Here is a 21092-nt window from a genome sequence, read left to right as displayed (position 1 = left end):
ACAGAGGAACCTGGCCAATCGCCTCAATAGATCGGAATCATTATGTGTACTGGAATAGTGCTGACTTCTTCGCTTTCTCCATGCAGTAACAATTTGCTGATTGTGCATCCAATTGGCTCGAGGCAAGAGAAAATATAATTGGTACAGGCGATGGAAAATAAGAGAGGGAAAAGATACATTAATGAAGTAAGGACCTTTCCCTGCCCTTGGTGATAGTGCTGGCAATCTCACCTTCCAGACCAAAGATGAGCTCATAACTTAGTTCTACTAAGTAAACTAGGTTTACTAAATAAACTCAGTAAAACTTCATTCTACTATGTTTTAGGAACAGCTTCTTCCACTCTGCCATCAGATTTCTGAACTGACAATGAACCAACCCATCAACACTATGTCACTATTTTTTCCTCTCTTTTTGCACTGCTTATTTAATTTAAATAAATAAATATACAAATTAAAAAAACAAATTTCACTACATATGTCAGTGAAATTAAACCTGATTTTGATTCTAGCTCAGAAGTGGAAAGAGTGAGCAATTTCAAGTTCCTGGGTGACAAGATCTCTGAGGACCCAACCTGGTCCCAACATATCAATGCAGTTATAAAGAGGGCAAGACAGCGACTATATACAATCATACAAAATGACTAATTGTTTCAGACTATATCGAATTCTGTGAGAACACCTTTGTGCCAGCAGGACTGTACACAGGTTCCCCAACAACAAGCCCTGGATCACCAGTGACCTGAAGGAAGTTTTGAATATGAAGAAGAAAGCCTTCAGACAAGTACTAAGGTGAGTATTGAGTGAACTGAGGGTAAAGCTGAGGGTGTGGAAAGAATCCTACGAGATACTGGAGCACAAGCTCCAGCAGAATAGCCTTAGGGCATGAAACAGATTACTGGCTTCAATGTTATGGAAAGGAAGATCAAGGGCTGCCTGGACAGGGCCAACAAATTGGAACTTGTTTTTCCAACAGGTTCAGCATGGGAGCTCCTGCTGACCCCTCCCCCACTTGCCCAAACCCCACACCCTCCCTGCCCCCAAAACCACCTCCCTCCACCCCTGCCTCCATGGGAATGACCACCCTCCCCTGCCTGACTGTGACAGCAGGTCAGATTAAGAGACTGCTGGAGAAACTACATAATGGCAAGGCTGCTGGACTGGATGGTATCAGCCCCAGGGTACTGAAGACCTGTGTAAGCCAGCTCTCTGGTATTTTGCAGCACCTTTACAATCTGAGTCAAGGAAAGATATTGGTGCTATGGAAGACTTCCTGCTTAGTTCCTGTACCCTAGAAGGTGACTAGATCTGAACAAAGACTACAAACCAGCTGCCCTCACATCTCATGTGATGAAGGTATTGGTGAGGTTGGTCCTGACTTACCTTGGACCACAGGTGAGATCTTCATTGGACCCTCTATGCAGTTTGCCTACCAACCTCATGTGGGAGGGGATCATGTCATCATCTACCTGTTGTAGTGAGCTCATTCCCACCTGGGTGATGCTGGTGGCATTGTGAGAATCACATTCTTTGATTTTTCTAGTGCCTTCAATTCAGTCTGAGTGAGGAGCTGCCAAGGATGGGTGTAGACAAATCTCCTGGATCATTACCTGACAGACAGACCCCAGTTTGTACGGCTGGGTAGTTCTCTGTCTGAGATGGTGGTGCTTGGCACTGGAGTGCCACAAGGGACCGTCTCATCTCTGTTCACACTGTACACCTCAGACTTTCAGTACAGATCAGAGTCTTGTCACTTGCAGAAGTTCTGATAACTCAGCGGTGGTTGGGTGTATCAGAGATGGGCAGGAGTCAGAGTACAGAGGACTGGTGGACAAGTTGTTGCGGGGGGGGGGGGCACTGAGGAGGGCCCAAGTGCAGGACACCGGCACGTCCACTCAGTTGGGAAGGCTGGCGTGGACCTGAACGTAGAACAGGAAACCAGAGGAATCTTGAAGTGTGCCCCCACTGTAGAACCTGTGATCGAACAGCATCGGGTACAAAGAGGAGATTGGGAGGTCCGGTGTCTGGGGCGGGTTGCGTCCTTTGTTCCTCTTTGACTCTAGACTCGATCTCCCAGGTTAGGGCAGCCACTACACAGGATGGTGGAAGAATGGTCTCGGGGTTGGAAAGATCCTCCTCGGGCTTCCAGTTCTTGGACCCCGGACGATAGGTGAGGGAGAATCTGAACTGGCCAAAAAATAGTGCCTAACGGGCCTGGCGGGAATTCAGGCGTTTGGCGGTCTGGATATATTCAAGGTTCTTGTGGTCTGTCCAGACAATGGGTGAGTGTTCCGCCCCTCCAACCAGTGCCTCCATTCTTCCATCGCCAGATTGACCGCTAGTAGCTCCCGGTTCCCCACGTCGTAGTTTCGTTCAGCGGGAGACAGTGGACGAGAGAAGGCGGCACAGGGATGTAGTTTCTGATCCGGGCCCGAACGTTGGGACAGTACCGCTCCCACCCTGGAGTCAGAGGCGTCACCCTCCACAATGAACTGACAGGAGGGGTCTGGTTGAATCAGAACGCCGAGTCCGCCTCGGAGTTCCAAAGGGAAGGTGTGGCAGGTGAGGTAAGTCGGGTAAGGGGAGCCGCCACCTGACTGTAGTTTCTGATGAACCGGCGATAGAAGTTCGCAAACCCCAGGAACAGTTGGAGATGCTTGCGGTCCGTGGGTTTGCGCCACTCCGCCACAGCCCAGATCTTCTCGGGATCAGCTCTCACCTGTCTCCCCCCACCCCCCTCGATGATTCACCCTAGGAAGCTGACCGAGGGGACGTGGAATTCGCATTTCTCCGCCTTTACAAATAATTTGTTCTCCCCCAGCCTCTGCAGGACTTGACGGACATGGTGCATGTGTTGCTGGGGACTGCTGGAAAAGATCAGGATGTCATCCAGGTAGACAAACACAAAGCGGTTAATGGAGTCTCTTAGCACATCGTTAATCAAGGCTTGAAAAACGGCGGGGGCGGGGGATTGTTGAGGGCGAAAGGCATGACCAAGTACTCGAAGTGGCCTAAAGGGGTATTGAAGGCCGTCTTCCACTCGTCCCCCTCCGTTATCCAGACCAAATGGTAGGCGTATCGGAGGCCCAGCTCCGAGAAGATGGTGGCTCCATGAAGTGGCTCGAAAGCAGAACTTCAAGAGTCAGTGGGTACTTGTTTCTAATGGTTATGATTTAGGCCTCGGTAATCGATGCAGGGACGGAGGGAGCCATCCTCCTTCCCCTCAAAGAAGAATCCAGCGCCCACCGGGGAGGATGAGGGTCGAATAATGCCCGCCGCGAGAGACTCACTGATGGAACCTTCCACTGCTTCCCTCTCTGGCCAGGACAGGTTATACAGCCGACTGGCGGGTAGAGGAGCCCCGGGGAGAAGGTCGATGGCACAGTCGTTGTGGAGGCAGGGAAAAGGCGCATTGTTCACTAAACATTTGTACCAGGTCGTGGTACTCCGCTGGACCCCTGGACAACTCAACGGCAGACGAGGTCGTGGTGGTCCTTACAGGGGAAAGGGCCGACTGTAGACAAGTGGAGTGACAAAACGGACTCCAGCTGACGATCTTCGCGGTGGAAGAATCAATGCAAGGATTATGGCGGCTTAACCAGTGGTATCCAAGTACAATCGGGGCTTGAGAGGAGAGGAGATTAGGTTAAATTGTACCTGCTCCCGATGATTCCCAGAGAGGATCAAAGACAGTGGTGGTGTACGGTGAGTGACTTGAGCCAGAAATCCTCCGTCCAGTGCCCGGGCTTCCAGAGGGGTAGTCAACGGCTCCCGAGGAATTCCGGCCTGGACAGCTATGTCTTCATACAACATATTCCCCTCAGCACCGGAGTCTATCAAGGCAGACAAGAACAGGGACTGTTGGTTGTAGGTTACAGTAGCTTGGATCTGCATCCGGGATTGGGGGACAGAAGGGAATGTAGTCTGGCTCACCAGGGTCCCGCTTCCTACTGGTGAGCCCTCCCTTTTGGCCGAAGGGAACAGGTACCATGAAAATGGCCAGACTGACCACAATCCCCGACTCTGAATCTCCGGAGTCACCCTGTGGGAGAAAGACGGCTCCGTCCCAGCAACATTGGTTCCTCTCCCGGGGTGGTGGAAACGGCCGGGCCGGCTGCTATTCTAGGAACGGGAGGAGGAGAGGGGTTAGGGCTGGGAGTAGATGGTAAAACGTGCCGTGGGGTGGCCAAATGGGCAGGGTGGCCGGTTCTCTCCCTCTGCCGTTCTCGGAGTCGGTTGTCCAGCCAGTTGGCTAGGGAGATCACTGAATCCAGGCTGTTAGTGTCATCCCTAGCCGCCAGCTCGTCCTTTACCTTGTCACAGAGGCCGTGCCGGAATACCTCCTGGAGAGCCTAATCATTCCACCCCGAGTTGGCCGCTAGCGTCCGGTACTCCACGGAGTATTCGGTAACACTACGTGAGCCTTGACTGGCGGCATCCCTACCGCGGACGGGATAGTCAAAAATCTTCCTCATCTCTGAAATGAAGGTGGGCAAGGAAGAGCAGGTGCCAAATCGCGGTGGCCCGAGCTAGGGCATTTCCTCGCAACAAGCCCATAATGTAAACTATTTTTGCTCGGTCAGTGGCGTATGTGGATGGCTGCTGCCCGAACACCAAGGAGCATTGCAGAAGAAAAGCCCGTCACTTCCCCAGATCCCCGGCGTAGGGTTCTGGTTCGGGGACGTGCAGTGGACGCATCGGGCGTCGCCATTCTGGGTTGGTCAGACAGAGCTCCCGGGGGGTCGACGAGGTAAGATGGACGGATACTCGGTCAACCTGTTCACTGACCCTCTTTCCGTCTCCTGACAGGGAGCGGAAGTTCTTCATGACATCGCGAAGCTGCTGATCTTGTTAAAGCACAGTAGGGGGCCATGGCTGGCGAGGGCTTGTTGCAGGGAATTCGTGTCCGCTAGGTTCATGCTGGCCGGTTTGTTCTGTCGCGGGGGTGGGGGCGACTGAGGAGAACCCAAGTGTAGGACACCGGCACGTCCACTCAGTTGGGAAGTTTGGCGTAGACCTGAACGTAGAAGAGGAAACTGAAGGAACCTTGACAAGGAGACGGGATTTACAGGGACTATCTAGAAACTAGAGCGGAATTTAGAATTAAAGGTTCTAATCGGACTAGGGAACGAATTATCACATGAGAATTTACCATCAAACTGGCAGCCTACGATAGAGTCGCCATTGTTTTTATCTCCCAGTCTCTGATGAAAGCCAGGTGTACGGTAATTGGGTCAACTGGCAGCAGTTGACTGAAATTGGGGCATAATCGGGGAGAAGGAAGTGTTAAAGGGGAACGGCCTACCGGAACCATGACACAAGTTTGTGGAATGGTGTGGGAGGAAATCACCTGCTCCTGAATGTGGCCAAAACCAGGGAGATGGTGATTGAGTTTAGGAGGAAGAGGACTGTGACGAGTTCTGTATACATTCTGGAAGAAGTTGTTGTAGTGATGGGAGAGTACAAATACTTGAGTGTTCACCTCGGCAACAGACTTGACTGGAAAACCGACACCAAGGCTGTTGGCAAGAAGGGGATGAGCAGACTCTGTTTTCCAAGGAAGCTGAGATCCTTCGAAGTGTGCAGCAGGATGTTGGAGATCTTTTACCAGTCTGTTGTTGCGGGTGCAGTCTTCTTTGCGGCGTTATGTTGGGGGAGGAGCAGCAGTAGTGCTGGTGACGCAAAAAGTCTAAATAAACTCATCAGAAAGGCTGGATCCATCCTCAGCTACAACCCGGACTCTTCTGAGTTAGCGGTGGAGAGGATGTCCCTGAACCCATCGTGGCCAACCTGGCACATCCTCTCCACGACCTACTGAATTAACAGCGGAGCACCCTTTTGAACAGGTTTATTCAGCTGCACTGCCACAAGGATCATTACAGAGAATCTTTCCTGCCAAATGCAATGAGCATATACAACAGTTCATCTCTGTGCGACAGGGAAACACGCATCAGTGTCTGCTTTATTATTTTGTATGTTATTATTGCACATTGTTAAACTATTATTTTGCATATTATTCTGTACTTATTAGTCAATAGTATTATATTTACTATCATTGCTGTGTGTTTTTAAATGTTGCTGCTGTAACAAAATAATTTCCCACTCGGGATCAATAAAGTACTTATTATTATTTCATTAGGAGTTTCAGGAGATTTGGTTTGTCACCTGAAACACTCAAAAACTTCTACAGGTGTGTGTGTGTGTGTGTGTGTGTGTTCACAGGAACGAAAAAAACTACAGAAAGTTAAAAAATTAGTCAGCTCCATCATGGGTATTAGCTTCCGTAGTAACCAAGACATCTTCAAGGCCGGCGTCTCAAAAAGGGGGCATCTATTATTAAGGACCCCCATCACCAAGGACATGCGCTCTTCTCATGGTTACCACCCGGGAAGGAGATACAGAAGCCGAAGGTATACACTCAGTGAGTCAGGAACAGCTTCTTCCCCTCTGCCATCCGATTCCTAGATGGACATTGAATCCGTGAACACTACATCACTTTTTATTATTTCTGCTTCTGCACTACCTAATACATATTTACTGTAATTGATTGATTTATTTTTTTCTATATTATCATGAATTGTACGGCTGCCGCTGTTAACAAATTTCACACCATATGGTGATAATAAAGCTGAGTCTGATTCATTGCACTGTGTACTGATTCGATCTGTTTGAACAGTATGCAAGTCACTGCACCTCTGTACTTGTGACAATAATAAACTAATTCCAATTCCAGTAACAGATAGCGTCAGGTGTCCCTCCCACCTCTAGACAGCCCGGGGGGAAAAGCAGAAGGCGAGATCTTGCTTTCAGAAAAAAAAATCTGGATGTATGGGTCATATTGGAGGAGGAAGCAGGGAGAGATTTATAATTCTTGCAGTTCTGCTCCTTTGGACTGCTTGGAAATTAGAATTGTTTTCCTGACACGTAGAAGAGTGTTGCGGAGAAATAATTGATTCATTTTGATTTATATAACTCTTTCCCACGCGTCTCTGGTTTAGTCTTTCTATTGAGTTTGCGACTTAAGACGGCTTTATTTCATGGACTCTGGTGGGAGGAGGGAAATCTGCTGCCTTTACACCTGTCTCTCTAAATACCCCTTAAATGCCTTTATATTGTATCTGCTTCCACCAGTTCATCTGGCAGCCTATTCCAGGCCCCATTACCATCCGACAAAGCAAGGTTTTTTTTACACATCTCCTTTAATCAACCCCCCTCCAAAATTTGACAATTAATTACTTCATTATTAAACTCCTCTCGGGCTTCCAGCCCGGTATAAGTATTAATCCGCTATCTGTTCAGGATCTTGGCGATCTTTCCAGAAACCGTGGAAATACAGGGAAGACAGGCGGTAGCGATGGGTTCCTCCTAATTGTTAGCTTTCCTGGTTTTTCCGTCGGCCCTGTGAAGGCCCGATTGATTTCCCTCACCTCGTAGGAACGTCGTGCGTAATCGTTTTACTTCCCCGGGGCGACCCTCCGGGCCCGATATAGTTTTCGAACAGTTAATGCTATCAACAATAACGACCACCATCACGCCTCCCAACGGAGAGTGATCCTTTCCACTTTGATTAACCGCACGAGAACTATTTCGGTCCCGGAGGGTCTCCCCGAGGAAATAAAACGATTAGGCACGACAGAATGGCTACAAGGTGAAGGAAATCAAAGGGCCCTCAGAGGGCGACGGAAAACCTAACGACGAAGAACCCGTCGCTGCCGCATGCCTTCCCTATAAATCCACGGTTTCTGGAAGGATCACCAGGATCCTGAAGAATTACAGGACTAATACTATCCACAAACTCTTAAAGGGAGCTCAAAACACAGCCCATGCGTGCCAAAGATGACCTAGGAATCAGGACGACCAGCGTTACGGGATTCTCTGTGAATGCGGATCAATGTATATCAGCACGATGGAAACCCGCATCAAGGAGCAGGGGAGGTGTATCCGTTTGGGTTACCCGGAAAACACTGCATTCGCAAAGGCCATAGGATTGACTTCGACGGCACAAAACTACTGTGCCACGCCGATGGCTTTTGGGACCACCCGGTAAAGGAAGCCACTGAAATACAACTAGAGGGTAAAAAATAACGAAGACGAAGATATCGCTTAAAGAGCTGGAATACGATTGTAAACAGGGTGCGAAAGCAGAAGCCTGATTGGATGAGGACTAACCAATCAGGAGTGAATGACCACGGGGTTATAAATAGCACCGGACCGGCCCAGGCATCATCCCTGATGAAGATGGCAGAGTTTGTCAACGAGAAATGTCGGTTATAATCGATGTCTGTACCCGCTGAAAGCCCGATAAGAGTTTATTCGTCATATGCACTGGGAAAGCAACAGTTTCTTTATTATTTCATTATTGTTTGTGGGTTCTCACTATATTTGACCTAACAACAGCAATCGATTTGCAATGTGATATAGAAATGATAACGTTCTTGCTGAACAATTGTTGCCTCAGACATCCATGAAACTCACATCTAGAATGAGCCTGTAGCTCAGAAAATTGAGCCCTGCGAGGGGTAGGCATCTTTGTGATAATGTCAAGTCCTGATAAAGGGTCTCAGTCCAAATCCTTTCCATAGATGTTGCCTGACTTACTAAGTTCCTCCAGCATTTTGTGCTACACTGCGGCGCTCGTTTGTCACTACTTAACAGGACCACTTGGAAACATTTGCTCTCTTCCTTTTGGGTGATTAGTTTGTCCAGGATGGGTTCGGTGCCTTTCAGTGTCTCACCCAAACAAAGACTTCATCAGTAATTGCCATGAATGAGTCATTCATTCATTCATTACGTGCCGTGTCATATGACGGGGGTGGGGGGCGCAATCATGCTCTTGGCCATGAATATTCTTGGCAATTTTTTTCTACAAAAGTTGTTTGCCACTGCCTTCTGGGCAGAGTTTTTACAAGAAGTGTGACTCCAACCATTATCAATACTCGTCGGAGATTCTCTGCCTGGCTTTCGTGGTCCCATAACCAGGATGTGATGTGCTTAAACAACATCCACCACCTGCTCCCATGGCTTCACGTTACCCTGATCAGGGGGTTAAGCAAGTGCTACACCTTGCCCAAGGGTGACCTACAGACTAGCAGAGGGGAGGAACGCCTTACACCTCCTTTGGTAGATACGCATCTCCATCCCGCCACCGAACACGAATGATTAGATTACATGAATCATTTTAGTTGATGTCTTTGATGTCTTCACTTTAACACTTACTGCTGATTCTTTGTTAGGTTAGTGCCTAGATGCATTTACCAATGTTCATTGATCCGGACCCTGGGAAGTTCCATCATCTGACTCTTTGCTTCCAGTAATGTTGAACCTAAATGCTTGTCTTCACTTGCCTGAAACTGTATCTCGAGGCACTCTTTAATGGCGGCCATAACGCCCATAATCCCCTGAACTCCAGAAAATGCTCTATCCATTGGATGCTTGCATCCTATAAACTGTCAAGCCTCAGCAGGGCATTAGAAAACACTCGTGATTTTCCATGGGTTCTTTGCAGGGCTAATCTTTGACGCAGGAGACTCCAGGCGAGCTCCATATGAAACAGAAATTGAATGAGCCAGCCTGCCAATGTCTGTGCATTTCAAACACTAACATTCCTAGCTGGGTCTCAGGGGAAGAACTGAGTGAGGCTTTCTCTCTACAATCCGAGAACAGCTGTTTCCCCGCCTGAGCTGTCGACTGCAACCACTGTTTATAAAACAAAATCTCAGTCCTAGGAGATCGGGTTCTGTTACCGATTGGCCGATCACTGCAAGATGTTTCTCCCAAAGTCTCTGAGTCGGTCACATATTGGGCACTTTTTTTTGCCTAACATTGTCTGATTTCTCCAGCAATCGCTTCAGTTTGATTCACTCACTGGACCGCAGCTATCAGTTGTACCAGGCCACATTTCGATTCTGAGTGCACAACATCCCACACACTAAGCTTCTCCCCTTTCATCCCATCCAGATCGAGGCGGGCACCCCGTCCACTACGTGGAAAACGGTTACTTAGTGACCCGCCGCCTCTCCCCATAGCCACGTGGGTTTCCTCCGAGTGCTCCAGTTCCCTCCCACATCCCAAATACCTACGGGTCAGTATGTTAATTGGCTGGTGCAGGCTGATACTATGCTGTATCTCTAAATAAATAAAAACCTCCTGTAGATCAGAACCAAAGTCAGGTTAGCCTTGGCAACAGTGCAATGACCTTAGGACATGGCCTGGGTGATGGGGGTCCTTAACGATGGATGGCGGCTTTTTGATGCGTCGCTCCTTGAAGATGCCCTGGAAACTATACAGCTCACTAATGTAGTATGTGCCATCTACAAATTACAGCCCTCCCCCTCCCTCCCCACCCAAACTCATCTGTCCCTCTTCAAAGCAGGCCGATCCATGGGGAACAGCCCTTCCTGACGTGAAAGTGTACCATAAATTGTGGGATACTGAAGATTGGGAGAGAGTGCTGAGGAGATTTCTGCAGGTGTTTCCGAGGTTGGCGGTTGTGACAGGCAGTGATTATTAGGACAGAGGAAGTTCTGAGGAGATTTAAATGAGGTGCACGTGCTTTGAGATGGAGAGTATAAGGAAGGACCTGCTTCCTTTAGAAAGGAAAAACATTACAGGAGCATCATTGAAAGCTTTCTTTACGCACAGAGTGGGAGGAGTCTGAAGGAAGAAACTCTCTTCTCATTAAAAAAAAACTCACTGTTCACGCTGTGTGCCATAAACAGTGTGTGCTACATATGAGACCACGTACTTTTAAGATGTGTGCGGCCTTGATGTTATCAGATGCTGTTTGTTTGATTTCAAAGTGGCTGCCTTGAACTTCAGATGTGCTGTTGTAAGCCCAGCCTAGACTAAACAATAGAACTTGCAGCCACATTTAAATGAGCCCATAGAATCCAGACATCAGGACAATGGGCCAACCCGAGCTGCTACTCGGGTTGGATTGAAACATAGAAACATAGAAAACCTACAGCACAATACAGGCCCCTTGGCCCTCAAAATTGTGCTGAACATGTCCCAACCTTAGAAATTACTAGGCTTACTCATAGACTTTTATTTTTCTAAGCTCCATGTACCTATCCAAAAATCTCTTAAAAGACCCTATCGTATCCGCCTCCACCACTGTTGCCTGCAGCCCATTCTGCGCACTCACCACTCTCTGAGTAAAAAACTTATCCCTGACATCTCCTCTATAACTACTCCCCAGCACCTTAAACCTGTGTCTCTTGTGGCAACCACTTCAGCCCTGGGAAAAAGCCTCTGACTATCCACACAATCAATGCCTCTCAACATCTTATACACCACTATCAGGTTACCTCTCATCCTCCATCACTATAAGGAGAAAAGGCCAAGTTCACTCAACCTGTTCTCATAAGGCATGCTCCCCAATCCAGGCAACATCCTTGTAAATCTCCTCTGCACCCTTTCTATGGCTTCCACATCCTTCCTGTAGTGAGATGACCAGAACTGAGTACAGTACTCCAAGTTGTGTCTGACCAGGGTCCTATATAGCTGCAACATTACCTCTTGTCTCCTAAATTCAATTCCACGAATGATGAAGGACAATACACCGTACACCTTCTTAACCACAGAGCCAACTTGCGCAGCTTCTTTGAGTGTCCTATGGACTTGGACCCCAAGATTCCTCTGATCCTCCACACTGCCAAGAGTCTTACCATTAATACTATATTCTGCCATCATATTTGACCAACCAAAATAAACCACTTCACACTTATCTGAGTTGAACTCCACCTGCTACTTCTCAGCCCAGTTTCGCATCCTATCGATGTCCCGCTGTAACCTCTGTCAGCCCTCCACGCTATCCACAACACCTTTGTGTCATTAGCAAATTTACTAACCCATCCCTCCACTTACTCATCCAGGTCATTCATAAAAACCACGAAGAGTAAGGGTCCTAGAACAGATCCCTGAGGCACTCCACTGGTGACCAACCTCCATGCAGAATATGCTCCATCTGCAACCACTCTCTGCCTTCTGTGGGCAAGCCGGTTCTGGATCCACAAAGCAATGTCCTTTTGAATCCCATGCCTCCTTACTTTCTCAGTAAGCCTTGCATGGGGTACCTTATCAAGTGCCTTGCTGAATCCATGTACGCTACATCTACTGCTCTTCCTTCATCAATGTGTTTAGTCACATCCTCAAAAAATTCAATCAGGCTTGTAAGGCATGACCTGCCCTTGACAAAGCTATGCTGACTATTCCTAATCATATTATACCTCTCCAAATGTTCATAAATCCTGCCTCTCAGAATCTTCTCCATCAACTTACCAACCACTGTAGTAAGACTCACTGGTCTATAATTTCCTGGGGTATCTCTACTCCCTTTCTTGAATAAAGGAACAACATCCACAACCCTCTAATCCTCCGGAACCTCTCCCATCCCCATTGATGATGCAAAGATCATTGCCAGAGGCTCAGCAATCTCCTCCCTCGCCTCCCACAGTAGCCTGCTGTACATCTCATCCAGTCCCAGTGACTTATCCAACTTGATGCTTTCCAAAAGCTCCAGCACATCCTCTTTCTTAACATCTATATGCTCAAGCTTTTCAGTCTGCTGCAAGAAATCACTACAATCACCAAGATCCTTTTCCATAGTGAATACTGAAGTATTCATTAAGTACCTCTGCTACTTCCTCTGGTTCCATACAAAGTTTCCCACTGTCACACTTGACAGGTCCTATTCTTTCATGTCTTATCCTCTTGCTCTTCACATACTTGTAGAATGCCTTGGGGTTTTCCTTAATCCTGCCCTCCAAGGCTTCTCATGGCCCCTTCTGGCTCTCCCAATTTCCTTCTTAAGCTCCTTCCTAGTAGCCTTATAATTTTCTAGATATCTATCATTACCTAGCTCTCTGAATCTTTTATAAGCTTTTCCTTTCTTCTTGACTAGATTTATTACAGCCTTTGTACACCATGGTTCCTGTACCCTACCATAACTTCTCTGTCTCACTGGAACATACTTATGCAGAACTCCACACAAATATCCCCTGAACGTTTGTCACATTCCCTCTTTACTTTTCCCTGAGAACATCTGGTTCCCATTTAAGCTTCCAATTACCTGCCTGATAGCGCCATAATTCCTCATTCCAATTAAACACTTTTCTAACTTGTCTGTTCCTATCTACCTCCAATGCTATTGTAAAGGAGATAGCATTATGATCACTATCTCCATAATGCATTCCCACTGAGAGATCTGACACCTGACCATGTTCATTTCCCAATACCAAATCAAGTACAGCCTCTCCTCTTGTAGGCTTATCTACATATTGTGTCAAGCAACCTTCCTGACCACACCTGACAAACTCCACCCCTTCTAAACCCTTTGTTCTGGGGAGATGCCAATTGATATTTGGGAAATTAAAATCTCCTATCACAACAACTCTGTCATTATTACACCTTTCCAGGATCTGTTTCCTTTATCTGCTCCTCGATATCCCTGTTACTATTGGGCAGCCTATAAAAAACACCCAGTAAAGTTATTGACCCCTTCCTGTTCCTAACCTCCACCCACAGAGACTGCATAGACAATCCCTCCATGGTGTCCACCTTTTCTGCAGCCATGACACTATCTCTGATTAACAGTGCCATGCCCCCACCTCTTTTGTCTCCCTCCCTGTACTTTCTGAAACATCTAAAACCCGGCACTTGAAGTAACCATTCCTGTCCCTGAGCCATCCAAGTCTCTGTAATGGCCACAACACCATTGCTCCAAGTACTGATCCACATTCTAAGCTTGTCCGCTTTGTTCACAACACTCCTTGCTTTAAAATAGACACATCTCAAACCTTCGGTCAGAGCATGTCTCTTCTCTATCACCTGCCTATCCTCCCTCTCGCACTGTCTCCTAGCTTTCTTTATTTGTGAGCCAGCCACCTCTTCCCCAGTCTCTTCAGTTTGGTTCCCAACCCCAACAATTCTAGTTTAAACTCTCTCCAGTTGCCTTAGCAAACCTCCCCGCCAGGATATTGGTCCCCCTGGGATTCAAGTGCAATCTGTCCTTTTTGTACAGGGTTAAATAGCTCTTTAATTGGCAGCTTAGACACAATTGACCAAGTAGCCTTGAACTGAGCTGTAAACATCTATGGTTTGGTGACACTCTGTCGGTCAAATAGTGAACTCTCAGCCTGATGGTGCTGTATAGTGTCCACTGGTTGGGCAGCCGCTGTAAGAGTCACTACTTAAGGTCTGGCCAATAAATACAAGATGCAGAAACACACACAGCCCAAAGTTGAATAAGAAAGAAATAATTGTATTCCTAACAGCAAGTTTCACAACTGCCTCAGAATGGGAAAGTGTTTCTGTAAAGTTGGATGTGATTGTATATAGCAAGGTCCTGGAAGTAGCAATGTGATAACCACAAGACAAACATGCTGGATGAACTCAGCAGGTCGGACAGCATCCGTTGAAATGAGCAATCAACGTTTCGGGCCAAGACCCTTCATCGGGGCTGAAGAAGGAGGGGGCAGGGGCCCTAAAAAGAAGGTGGGTGGAGGGTGGAAGGTGCCAGGTGAAAAAGCAATCAGAGGAAAGATCAATGGGTGGGGGAGGGGAAGCAGGGAGGGGATAGGCAGGAAAGGTGAAGAAGGAATGAAAGGGGAAAGCACTGTGGGTAGTAGAAGAAGGCAGAGTCATGAGAGGTGATAGGCAGCTAGAAGAGGAGGCAGAGTGAAAGTGGGATGGTGGAAGGGAGAGGGAGGTAATTACCGAAAGTTGGAGAATTCAATGTTCATACCAAGGGGCTGGTCCACTTCCCCCTCCCCACAGATCTCCCACCTGGTACTTATCCCTGCAAGAGTAAGTGCTACACCTGTCCCTACACCTCCTCCCTTACCACCATTCAGGGCCCCAAACAGTCCTTCCAGGTGAGGTAACACTTCACTTGTGAGTCTGTTGGGGTAATCTATTGCATCCGGTGCTCCTGGTGTGGCCTCCTCTACATCGGCGAGACCCGACGCAGATTGGGGGACCGCTTCATCAAGCACCTCCGCTCCATCCGCCACAACAGACAGGATCTTCCGGTTGCCACCCACTTCAACTCTCCTTCACATTTCCATTTGGATATGTCCATACATGGCCTCCTCTACTGTCACGATGAGGCCAAACTCAGGTTGGAGAAGCGACACTTCATATACCATCTGGGTAGTCTCCAGCCCCTTGGTATGAACATCGAATTCTCCAACTTCTGGTAATTTCCTCCGTCTCCCTTCCCCCATCCCACTTTAACTCTGTCTCCTCTTCTAGCTGCCTATCACCTCTCTCATGATTCTGCCTTCTTCTACTACCCATAGTGCGTTCCCCTTTCATTCCTTCTTCACCCCTCTTGCCTATCCCCTCCCTGCTTCCCCTTCCCCACCCCTTGATCTTTCTCGATTGGTTTTTCACCTGGCTCCTTCCACCCTCCACCCACCTTCTTTATAGGGCCCCTGCCCCCTCCTTCTTCAGTCCTGACGAAGGGTCTCAGCCCGAAACGTTGACTTCTCCTTTAAACGGATGGCTGCTCGATCTGCTGAGTTCATCCAGCTTGTTTGTACGTGTTGATTTGATCACAGCATCTGCAGTGTACTTTGTGTGATAACCACAAGAGTCTTTTATTGATAAGGGATGGGTAAATCTTGTCTAGGAGAATATGTGTTACACCTGAGCTCTTTAGAATAGTGCCCTGTGGTCTTTTACATGCAGAATCAGAATTATTATCACTGGCCTACAATATGCTGTGAAATTTGTTGTTTTGCAGCACCAGTACAGAGCAATACATAAAAATAATTTACTATAAGTTACAATAAGAAACAAGTACATGGATGGGAAGGGTATTGAGTGCTACGATTAAACTAATGGCGCAGATTGATGGGACTAAGCAGGATAATAGTTCAGCATGGACTAGATGGGCCAAAGAGCCTGTTTCTGCATTGTAGTGCAGAAAGAGAGCAAAAAGAAGCCCTATCTCTCTAAACTTGAGAAAGATGGGGCTTCTGACCTTGCAGGATGCCCTCAGAACTGTACTGGAAGGCCTGTCGTGTGGAAGGGAGCTTAAACTCTGGATCTGATGACTGGTAGAGAAATGAACAGCCATCAGGCTCCTGAACCGGCATGGATAACTTTACTCATCTCATCTCTGAATGAACTCCACAATCTACAGGCTCATTTTCAAGGACTCTCGAACTACAACTACAACTCAGGCTGTCAGTATTCTTTATGTATTTTGTGTTTGCACAGTTTGTCTTCTTTTGCACATCGGCTGTTTGTCAGTCTTTGTTTATGTATTATTTTTCATAAACCCTATTGCACTTCTTTATTTATTGTAAATGCCTGCAAGAAAATGAATCTCAAGGTAGTACATTGTGACATGTGCATACTTCGATAATAAATTTAATTTGTCTCTGACTTTGAACTGAGCTTCAGTTAATATAAAGTTGAGGGGAAACTTCTAAAGATCCACCCACGTCATCACCAGTGTCGGACTAACTATAGACACTGCAGCACCATTTCAGCTCAACGCACCAAATGTCTAATAAAGTCTGCAGGCTTTATATGCATCTTTATTGAGCAATCTTACACCAATGAAGCAAGTAATGATCAAAACCCATTTTGATCAGAAGCTCCTCTAATTCTCCTCTGCTCTGATCTCTCAGGTAGCCACCTGGGGCTATTTGCAGTTTTCCGTAGCTCTCGCTGCACGCTATCAGCTCTTTATTGCTTTGCTGATGATCCCACTGGGACTTGGCCAGCACTCCAGGCCTTCCATTCTTCACTCCCGCCATTCCCTCCGTGTCCGCATCCCCTCACTTCCAGCCCCACCAGCATCCCCACAAGGTCCGTACCACAGAGGTTTGATGTATGTCTTTGTTTACCTTACTGATGAGCATTTAATTGGCACGACAGCACAGACACAGGTCCGCTGGCTCAGCGAGTCCATGACTGCACGGTTTTCTGCCTTGTCCCATTTACCTGCACCTGGACTGTAGCCTCCATACACCTCTCATCCACGCACCTACCCAAACTAATCTTAAATGTTGCAGTTGAACCCACATTCATCACTTTTGCTGAAGCTCGTTCCACACTCGCACCACCTTCTGAACGAAGAAGCTCCCCCTCAGATTTCCCCTTTCACCCCAGACCTATGACTTCTAGTTCCAGTCTTACCCACCCTGAGGGGGAAAAGCCTGCAGGTACAATACTTATCCCATCTCTACCCTCCCATAATTTGCGTACCTCAGTCAGCAGGAGAAGAGCAAGATTAAGAAGGATATCCGAATGTAGCGTTAGACCTGCCCACAAGTTTGAACATTCTCAGCAGCAATACAGCACAGTGTTCTATGCAGAGCACAAATCGTACATACAGATCAAATCGTCCTCCATCTTATCCCATTTACCACCCCAAGGCTAATACAAAGTGAATTAAAGTTCTCTTCAGTCAAACAAAATGGAGGTGCTGGAGGAACTCAGTAGGTCAGGCAATGTCTGTAGTAGAAAACGAACAGTCTGATTTTCAAGGTCAAGGCCTTCATCTGGACGGAAACAGTAGAGGGCAAACAACCAATATACAAAGGTGAAGGGGAGGGGTGGGTTAAGAGCTAGGCCCAAAAAGAAGAGGGGTGATTGGCAAATGAAGCCAAGTGGGAGTAGGGAAGGGTAGAGACAATGACAGAGGTGATCAGTGGAGGCAAGAGTATCCTCTACGTTGCCTCAAAGCTGGGACAGTACAAGATTAGATCGAGTGTGAAATTTCATCTGCAGGTTCCTGTTGAATACGAATGTGCTGTACCAATGAACACAAGGATCAGAGGATTCGAGGAGAAGGTCTGACAAGGGTATCGATTAGGGGCCAAAGAAGCCAAACCCTGGAGCATCCATCAAGTGCTGCCAGCATTACATCTGTGCATCTGGTTGGAAAATTGGAAATCAATGTCAATAATTCACTAATTATCTATGCATGCTTTGGAATTACAACGCATGATCTGCTCGGTATTATTAATCAAGTGGTGACATCTGATCAATTAGTTGAATATCATCAGTGGATTTATACTGTTGTTATTTATTACCCTGCATGGCTTCTGGTTCAAAGCTCAAAGTAAACTTATTGTCAAAGTACGTAGATGTCACCAAATACAATCCTGGGGTTCATTTTTTTTCAGGCATTCACAGTAACTACAATAGAATCAAAGAAAAACAACACACAAACAAAGACTAACAAGCAACCGATGTGAAGAAGAAGACAAACTATGCAAATAAATAATAAAGAAAGAAACAAACAAATATTACTGAGAACATGAGTTGTGGAGTCCTTGAAACCTGTAGGTTGTGGAATTGGCTGAGCTGAGTGAGGTTATCCACATTGGTTCAGGAGCCTAATGGTTGAAGGGTAATAACTGTTCCTGAACCTGGTGGTGTAGGACTTAAGGTTCCTGTATCACCTTCCTAATGGCAGCTTGTCTGTCAGTGCAGAAAGTGCATGGTTCTGCTTGCATTAAAAATTGCCCCAGATTGTAGGTTCAATCGGGTCTCCTTACAGGTACGTACCATTCTGAATACAGTGGTATTTTATCTGCACAACATGCACTTGGTGTGTGATAGAGTCATTCACATGAAGAGTTACACACCATGGAATTAGGCCCTTCGGCCCACCGAGGGTCTGCAGACCACCAAGCAGCAGATGGTGACCTATATCTACAAAAGGGTACGCTGGCATTGGAGAGGGTCCAGGAGGAGTTGACAAGAATGATCCCAGGAATGAAATGATTAGCCTATAAGGAGCATTTACTAACTCTAGGGCTGTACTCATTGGAGTTCAGAAGAATGAAACCCACAGAATATTGAAAGCCCTAGAGTGGATGTGGAGAAGATGTTTCCTATAGTGGGGGAGTCTAGGACCAGAGGGCACAGTCTCAGAACAGAAGGATGTCACTTTATAATAGAGATGAGGAGGAATTTCTTTTATCTGAGGGTGATGAATCTGTGAACATCATTGCCATTGATGGCTGTGGAGGACAAGTCATTGGGTATATTTAAAGCAGAGGTTGTTAGGTTCTTAATTACTAAGGGTGCCAATGGTTATGGGAAAGCAGAAGAATGGTGTTGAGAGGGAAAATCAATTAGACATGATTGACTGGCAGAACAGACTCGATGGGCTGAATGGCCTGTGTCTTACAGTGCCTGTACTGCTGCTTCACTCCAGGAGCAAAGGAAGAGTGTTCAGCAGACAATGTTTCTCTGCCAAGTGATTTTGCTGAGCAGCCTCAGCCAATTCAAACCACATAGGCACAAAGGGATGCTAGCACCATACCTCTACGGTCAGTCAGGTCTGCAGGAGCCCGACACCGCCCAGCTGAGTGGGGACCAGACATCTCCACTGCAAAATAATACACTCTTACAACTCAGCAGCTTGGAGAAACAATACTTCGTATTCTGCTTGAGTAGCCCCAGCCTGATGACATGAAGATCAATTCTTCTAACTTCGGATAATTATTCCTCTCTCACATCTCTCTTTTCCCATTCCCTATTCTGGTTGCCCTCTCACTCCTCCCCATCTCCTCAGCTGCCATCACTTCCCAATTGTTCCCCTCACCTTTCCCTTTCTTACATGGTCTGCTATCCTCTCCTATTAGATTCCACCTTCTATGGCCCTTTACCTCTTCCACCTATCCACTCCCAGCTTGTTACTTGATCCACCCTCCCCCCCCCCACCCAGCTTCCTTCCATCTCATCTGGTCTTACTTACCACCTACTAGTTTGTACTCCTCCCTCTCTCCCCACTTTCCTATTCTGACTTCTTCCTGCTTCCTTTCCGGTCCTGATGAAGGGTCTCGGCCCGAAACATCGACTGTTCATTTCCTTCCATATTTGCTGCCTGGCCTGCTGAGTTCCTGCAGCGTTGCTCAAGAACTCTTGCATCTGCAGAATCTATTGTGTCCACTCTCTCTGCAGCCCTGCCTTCCACAAGACAGGAGCATGTGGAGGAGGGAGGGATGACAGATCTGGGACAAGTGCTCCTTTCTTTTCTGTGAACGATCCATCTGAGAGAGATTCCTGCAAAAACAGACCTAATTACTAACAGCCCTGAAACTCAATTGTCTCTATTACTGACACACCATAGAGTTAACCATAAAGCAACAATGAATGCACGAGTCTGAACCTTCCAGAAAAAAATAATTGATGCAAGAACACCTTTTGTATACGATGGCAACTACTCAGTTTATGCCTGCCTCCCCTGTGTGCTTGCAAGTGCCAATGTCAAAGTCAAGTTTATTGCCATGTACACAAGTACGTGTATTCACAGGAGCAATCAAAAATGTACCTGCAGCAGCATCACACATAAATAGCATCATACAAAGTGCTTACAAGGAAATCATAATTTAAGCATAAACTATACACACTCTTACAAGAAAGAATTCAAATAGAAGGAAAAAACAAAGACATGAGAGATTCTGCATTGCTGGAAATCATCAACAATACACAAAATGCTGGAGGAACTCGGCAAGTCAGGTAGCATCTGTGGAAGGGAATAAACAGTCTACATTTCCGACTCTTCATCAGGACTGGAAAGGAAGGGGGCAGAAGCTAGAATAAGATGGCGGGGAGAGGAAGGAAGGAATAAAAGCTGGCAGATGGTAGGTGAAAAGGAAGGTGGGTGGGTGGTGGAGAGGGCATGATTTGAGCGGCTTGGAAGTGATAAGTGGGAAAGGTAAAGGGCTGAAGAAGGAAGAATTTAATAGCAGAGAAGAGTGGACCATGGGATAAAGGGAGGGAGGAATGGAACAAGTAAAAGGCGATGAGCAGATGGAGAGAAGGGGTGAGATGGTTACCAGAATGGGGAACGAAAAAGAGAGAAGGGTGGAGGTGGAACCAATTACCGGAAGTTAGAGATGTCAAATAGACCACAGTCTATTTTAGTGCAAAGTGATCATTGTGCTGCTAAACATTAGTCTTAGGGATGTGGAGTTTGGTTCAGAAATGAATAGTTGAAGGGAAGTAGCTGTTCCTCCGGCTTCTGATGGGGTTGTGAGAAGATGGCATGTCCCATTTTGAGGGATCTTGGATGATGGATGTTGCTATGCCATAAGGAAAGATATAATTAACAGCTAAGC

General features: G+C 46.9%; 1 protein-coding gene across 3 annotated transcripts in view; it reads right to left on the bottom strand.

Annotated features, from left to right (window-relative positions):
* Positions 1–21092, bottom strand: part of tmem178bb (transmembrane protein 178Bb) — a 426141-nt gene that overhangs the window by 8442 nt on the left and 396607 nt on the right. Inside the window, exon 4 of one of the 3 annotated variants that reach the window (XR_009513640.1) lies at positions 1381–3830. The exons of the other annotated variants lie outside the window; for them this stretch is intronic. The gene's annotated coding sequence lies outside the window, so the exon portion shown is untranslated. The remainder of the gene's footprint in view (positions 1–1380; positions 3831–21092) is intronic. 3 annotated transcript variants of the gene reach the window in all.

This window comes from Hypanus sabinus, chromosome 8 (genome assembly GCF_030144855.1).
Source record: "Hypanus sabinus isolate sHypSab1 chromosome 8, sHypSab1.hap1, whole genome shotgun sequence".
Taxonomy (NCBI): Eukaryota; Metazoa; Chordata; class Chondrichthyes; order Myliobatiformes; family Dasyatidae; genus Hypanus; species Hypanus sabinus.
The sequence above is the reverse complement of the archived record's forward strand: the minus strand, read 5'-3'. Positions and strand labels throughout refer to the sequence as shown.